The 7096-nt window shown below is 35.3% G+C and overlaps 1 long non-coding RNA gene across 2 annotated transcripts; it reads left to right on the top strand.

Annotated features, from left to right (window-relative positions):
- LOC102029113 lies at positions 1 to 6793 on the top strand. Of its 2 annotated transcripts, XR_264656.2 has the most exons (4): positions 1 to 38; positions 433 to 505; positions 5228 to 5316; positions 6353 to 6793. It is a non-coding gene; the product is annotated as an uncharacterized LOC102029113 (long non-coding RNA). The 2 variants fall into 2 exon arrangements; XR_264655.2 differs by lacking the exon at positions 5228 to 5316.
- Positions 6794 to 7096: the final 303 nt, after the last annotated feature.

The raw sequence follows: 7096 nt of genomic DNA, 5'->3' as shown, positions 1-7096 counted from the left end.
TCTTTGGTCTCTTGAGGAATACAGCCCGAATTTTTGCCGTAAGAATATAACTTCCTTTTTCTTGAAATTCTAAATGTATACCATCATATATATTTTTTAAAACTCAATAAAAGTCTCGGTTGTAATTTGTAGGAGAAATAAAGGGGAAGTAATTTTTAAAATATTATCTCCATATGTAAATGTTTTGGCATGTACAGACTTTGTAACCTGATGTAGTTAAATATATATATATATGGAATAACCAGTGTATAAAGTTATTAATGAAACACAATACACGTGTATTATATTAGAGACATAAACAGCAATGGTTTTGGTACTGAAATATTCTGAAATAGCAGTCTTAAGGCAAAGTTTTGGGAGAAAAGTATAAAATTTCAATTCTAGAGGGGCTATCTCCTCAGTCCTAAAACACACTTTTTATTTATATTTCAGCATCTCTGAAGCGACTGTCCCATGATATATTCAATGGCATCTTACAACTGCAGTTAGCAGAAGAGCAGTCATGGTATACTTGTCATTTTCTGAGTCTGTATAACCTTGGTTAGTCTTACTCGCATGATTGAACAGCTGCAATCTCTTGATATTTTAATAACCTGCAAAATCACTAAAAGACATTTGAGGTAGAAAAACTAGCCCTGTTTTCTAAAAACCTTCTGTTGCTATCTTCTGGTAAGATCAAAGCAGCAGAACATTGAAACTTGCAGAATATTAGTGCCTTAGGAAAAATATCTCACACATGCAATTCTTTTGTTTTTTGTTTGGTTTTATTTTCTGGTACTGGTAATTGAATCCAGGGCCTTGACACTGTGCTATATCCCTAGACTTTTTCATCTTTTGAGATAAGGTCTTGCTAAACCACCAAGTTTCCCATGCTAGACTTGAACTTTCAGTCCTCCTGCTTTAGACTCTCAGAGTGCTGTGTTTACAGGTATGTGCACCACTCCCGGATACACATGCATTTTTATAAGTAGCACGTCATTCTATTAAGAAATGTTGTCACCAAAATCATTCAAAATGTAGAGGACAGTAGTGTTTGAGTAAACACGAACACCAAACATTTTTAGTTAAAAAATTAACTTTATTAACTAAATTAACTTTAAATGAGACAACGATTGGATTAATAAAATTTTATTTACTTATCATTTTCTTTTTAGATATACTCATGAGTGATATATAAGATTATTTTTTAAGGTCTAAAAGTCTTTTGAATTGACAATTATTTTCATAATGTTAAGCAATAGTATATTTTATAACAGCTTTAGAGTAGATGAAATAAATTACTTTTAGAATGCAGCATGTATTATAACAGTGTACATTTCTGTTCATATGTAAAATAATACCAGGTTCTAGGCTTAAATAATAATAATTTTTTATCTACATAAATGTTTGGCGTTAGATTCTTTTCTCAGTACCAGTCTTCACTATGCTACATCCCCAGCCCTTTATTTTTTATGCTGAGACAGAGTCTTGCTAAGTTGCCCAGGCTGGACTAGAATTTGTAGTCCTTTATTTTATATGGGGAACTGTTCTGATGTGGAAGCATCCCTAATGCCCCTAGTAAATGTCCCCCCCCAATTCATTATAACAACCAAAAGCACTACAGCAACTAAAAGGTGGTACACATAAAGGATCTGTTTTTTAAACGCTGATAGATATAATATTCCCATTCCTGGTCACTAGAGGAAGGAAGTGATCTATAAAATGATAATTTGGCCAGCTGTGGCAGCATAGGCCTATAATCCCAGTGCTCAGGAGCCCAAGACAGGAGGATCACTGTGAGTTCGAGGCTAGCCTTGGCTGCATGGTAAATTCAAAACCTCTCAACTACATACTAAGACACTGTCTCAAAAAAAAAAATTGATTCTGGTTTGTATGCCTTGATGTTCTAAACAAAATATTTATTGTGATTATATACATTCACTGAAAGAGGTATGGTATGGCTTTTCCACATAAATTTAGTGCTCTATTATTAAATTTAACTCATAATCTACATTCTATTAGTCTATCATTTTCACAAAATTGAAATTTTCTCACAGAAATGTTTATTTCTAATGGGCCCCTATAATAATACTTTACACACACACACACAAAAAAAATCTATGGCACTGATTTCCCCAACTTAAAGGAAACTGGAGACAAGGTCCTTGACCTGAATGACCTCACACCACTGCAGGCTGGTTAAAGAGACACACTTTGGAATTACACACCTTGGGCTTCGAGTGTCAGTTATGCTAACTTACTACATAGTTGATTTAGACAGTACTTTACTTCTCGGTGCCATAATGTCTTTATTATAAAATGAATATAATAAAACTAAATATAAATATATTTAAATAATATATATAAATATATAATATGAATATAAAAACTTATGGGACTTTCATAAAGATGAAGTATCTGTAAAGTACATCACAATGTGATAAAAGTACACTTGTTCAGTTCAACAATTTTTATGTTAAGATTTACCTATGTTAAGTGGGCTATTTTGCAGGGTGTATAAAATCAATGTCAATTTCTATTATGAAACTCTAAGTGTATAGTTCAGAAACAACATACCTGTAAAATAAAGCAATAAGTAAAAATTTTGTGGAAGAAGAGTTGAATTGGTCCAGGCAGAATATGATTTGAATAATCTAAGAAAACTATAAAACATTGGGACATAGTAATAATACTTGTCTGCTATGTTACAGTTATTTCTAAAAGATTCTAGACATAGGAATTTCTGGACAGTGTCGGGGGGCTATTACTGGAACTGAAGTGTTTAACACCTTCTTTAATTTAATATATTAAATACCTTAGAAAATATCGTTAAAAAAACCGGAAGTCACTTTTAATAGCTAATTTTAAGCAGACTTGCTTGCTCCATCACGCTCACAGTGAGGAACAGAGTAAACAGATTTCAAACCAAGTTTGTCTGGCCTCAAAATTTTTGCTTATTATGGAGTAATAAATTCATTTCACCCATATTAGATCAGCACTGGAACATGGCCACTGTCTGAATCACACTCCAACTAAACACCTACTATGTAAAGGAAGGTAACAGAAATGAAAAAAGGAAGCATCTTTTTCTCGTACAGCTTACAATTTAGTAAAGATCCAAATACAAATAACTAGAGAGTTAAAATATTTTCCTGGGAAAACAATTCTGGAAAAAATAAGATAGCAAAATCAAGCTGAGTATGCATTATAGCCACAATAATTCTAGGAGTTATAAGGCCATAAACAACCCTGCTCCCGCCTCACACTTGGCATCTAATCCTCTCCATACAAACACTTTGAACATTTCCCTCACTGCTGACAAAAGTAGAGGATTCACTAAAAGTGGCCTGAGAGTAACTCAGAATTTAGCCATTACATAAAATGATTGCCTACAACAGCACTGAAAATACTATGCACCTGCATCCATGTATGTATTATGTTGTGCTGGGGACTGAACTTAAGGGGACCTTGAGTATGCTACACAAGCACCACAGCATTCAGCTACATCCCCAGCACTTTTTGAGACAGAGTATCATGAAATTGCCTAGCCTGGCCTTAAACTTGCAGTCCTCCAGTTTCAGCCTCCCATGCAGCTTGGATTACAAACACCACGCACCTGAATCATTTTGATTGAAGAAAGGTGAGAATTAAGTACTGAGTGCCATTAAAAGTAACCACTGTACTGACTAAATTAAACTCCAGCAAATGTAGATTTATCTTTTAATTCTTCGTGACATCAGTTCTTTATAGCTGAGTAGCCAAATTGCACAAGAATACTAAAATATTTGAACTAACTTCAGTCTATTCTGTTCTTCTGAGGAAAAGTACAACCAAACAATTTAACTCAGGCAGTAAATATCAAAAATTACACTTTGAACTACTGAAAATGGTTATAATCTGGTAGGGTCTGGAGACCCTGTATTGTCTTTATAAAGATAAACATATCTCTTTTAAAAGCCATTCTTAAATGGATTACAGATCACCTTCAGTAAGGCCAAAGTGTTTATACTTATTTAGGATTTTAGATTTTTAAATGGAAATGTAGTTACAAGCTGTTGCAATGTGGTATAAGTTGTTTTGGTTTGAAGTGAAAAACCCTAATGGAATGCAACCCACATTACTCACATTTTGGGGAATATATTATTTGCTGTGCTTCTCTTTCTTTGCCTATTAAACAGGGATAGTGATACAGAAAGTATGGAATTACAAAATGAGAACATACATACTAAAAAATAACAGGCTGGGGATATAGCTCAGTACAAATGCTCTGGGTTCAATCCCCTGTAGTGCAAAAAAAAAAAAAAATGATTGCCACCATTAAAAGACTTTCAAAAACGAAGTATGAAAGTATATTCCTTTTAATGAATAGCGAGAATTCACTAAACTGACTTGATGTAATGCTAGTAATAGTTAAAATAGAGAGCACTAACTTACATACATAAAGCAGTTTATCCAATGACTGAAAAGATTTTATTTTCTGAGCATCATGTATCTCTGATAAACTAAAAAGCAGAGCCATTTTAGGAAAATATTAATATAAATGTCTTAGAAATTTAATATAACCATCACAGTCACTCGAGAACTCAAAGCTACTCTACCTGTATCTAGAAACATAGTGTGTTGCACAGTACACTTTGGAACCCACTTAGTGTATCTTAGATATAGACACTTTACCCACATTTTACACATTGGCTTTTTTTTTTGTTTTTTTTTTTTGTCTTTTTGAGACAAGGTCTCACTATGCAATTCAGGCTGGCCTTGAGCTCACTTTGTAGTCTAGACTAGTCTCAAACCCACAACCATCCTCCTGCCTCAGCCTCCTGAGTGCTGGGATTATAGGTGTGCGCCACCATGCCCAACTATTACCCATTGGCTTTTATCTATACTTCACCCATCTTGAATTTTAGCCAAATAACCCTTAAGAGTCACACACACACACACACACGCACACGCACACAGATACACACACAAATCACAAAGAGAAAGTAGTAACATGTAGGGAGACGCTGACCAAAGGAGTAATTGAATCTGGGTGTGATAAGGGACTTTCATGCTCCTGGGACACATGGTTAATTTAGAGCTGGAACGCATGGTTAATTTAGAGCAGAATCTGCACAACAAATAAGAAGAATTAAGAGCAAGTTACTGTCAAAGATGTTTGCTATGGCCATCTTTTTTTCTTTTTTAGATAGGGTCTCGCTGTGTAGTTCAGGCTGGCCTTGAACTTGTGGCAATCCTCTTTCCTCAGCCTCCCAAGTGCTGGGATTATAGGCATGGACCACCACACCTGGCTGCTATGGACATCTTGTTCTCTCTGCCCTGGTAGGGCTGCCTAAAGTAGGTCATGTTTCACTAACAAACCTCCCATTCTATCTGTCCCGACAAAAGCTCCAGTGTGTTGCAAAATGCTTTTTCCTACAATTTTCTTCTCCTGTTACTGTCACAAAAAAATAACCACAGAGGTCTTAGCGCAAGCCTGTCCCCCTAAGGTTGTCTTATGCCCAAGAGGCAGCCCCTCTGAGTTTTGGGTGCTTGAACAAAATCTTGTCTCAAGTAATCTTTCTCTACACAGCCATGGTCCCACACTGTGACTGTAACACATTTAATGTTTGGGTACTTCATATGCTTTGAGACAGTCACCAAGCATAGAGCCATGCTGTCCTGTGTAATTAATAATAGCCACATTAAACAATGGAAAGCTAATTTTATTGGCATTATTTAATCCCATGTCAAAAGTATTTCAATATGCAATCTACATAAAAAATTGAGATATTTCATTCTTTTCCCATGGTCTTCAAAATCCAGTGTTTTACATTTATAGCCTTATTTTAGTCCAGTCACATTTCAAGTGGTCTCAATAGCCACTGGCAGCTAAAGGCTACTACTGTATTGGACAACATATGTCTACCTTCTCTTATCACCAATGTAATAGCACCAAAAAAATTACATAAAAGGTGATCCAAAATAATGTTAAACGGCAGGTGATTAAAATGTCTGAACTTTTTCTAATTAGTAAAACAGGAAATTTAATTATTTACATGTGGCTTTGCAATTCTTTTTGACACCATTTTTACAAAGCAGTAGTATTTTTACCAAGTATTTCTGGACACTAGGTTATTCTTCTTCCCCATCTGAGTTAATTCTGTCACTGATTATCTGTTAACAACTCTGTGCAAAACATTATGCTAGATGCAATGAGAGATGCAGAAGTGTCTCTACATCCACAAAATTTCCAAACTAGTAAGACAAGAGTAAAAATGTAGAAAATTGATACCTCTATTTTACTATGTCACTCTGTATCAGCTATTTGTTTGCCCATCAGTTCCCCTCCAGTTCAATGAATGAAATGAATTTACGGTTTTTTCTCTCCCAGGGCCTTCGGAATTCCGTAACAAATTATGGAATTTTCAGTAATAAATAATTGGATTACTTTCTAGAAAAGAAGCATATACAAAGTCCACTAACTACATTTTAAAAACAGTATCATCTCCCAACGAGAACAGAAAAACTGCAAAGCAGTTACTAGGACAGGTATTCAAGGATATGACCGAGGATAGTACTGAGGAAGTTCAACGAATGAATAAAGCAGAAGTGTGGTTTTCCAGTTCCGAATCAAAAAGTGACAATCCAATGTGTGCTTCCTGCCTTCTCAACTGCAACCATCAAGCTTCAAGCAGGAGAAACTATTCTGCTCATTTGTTCCTTTAACACTTACTAATCTATGAATACTCTATAAAGCAGTACGGGAATAGTATATTACATCGGGTTGGTATTGTCTGGAATGCAGAAGTGAATAAAAGAACAGCCTGAATGACCTACGGCTATCACTTATCTAAGAAGGATGATGGTGCTACAAGCTTTATGGGGGGGGGGGGACACCTGGTATCTTGAGTAAGCAGTTGCATGTTAAAATTTTAAAGCAAAATGGAAGATACAGTACTGTGCTCCATTCTTACTTTTGGGACAATGGCTACTGTGCCCATTTAAGAAATTTAACCACTAGCAGGTTACCATGAGCTTCACTCAAACAGCGTGTGTTTATGTACTGACTATCCCTGGAATCACTGGGACAGGTGTCATTTCAACCAGTTAACTCTTGTACTGAATTTGATAAAAC

The sequence above is a fragment of the Chinchilla lanigera genome, unplaced genomic scaffold (genome assembly GCF_000276665.1).
Source record: "Chinchilla lanigera isolate Chin_1 unplaced genomic scaffold, ChiLan1.0 scaffold00125, whole genome shotgun sequence".
Classification (NCBI taxonomy): Eukaryota; Metazoa; Chordata; class Mammalia; order Rodentia; family Chinchillidae; genus Chinchilla; species Chinchilla lanigera.
Note: the sequence above shows the minus strand (reverse complement) of the source record. Positions and strands in the feature narration are given on the sequence as shown.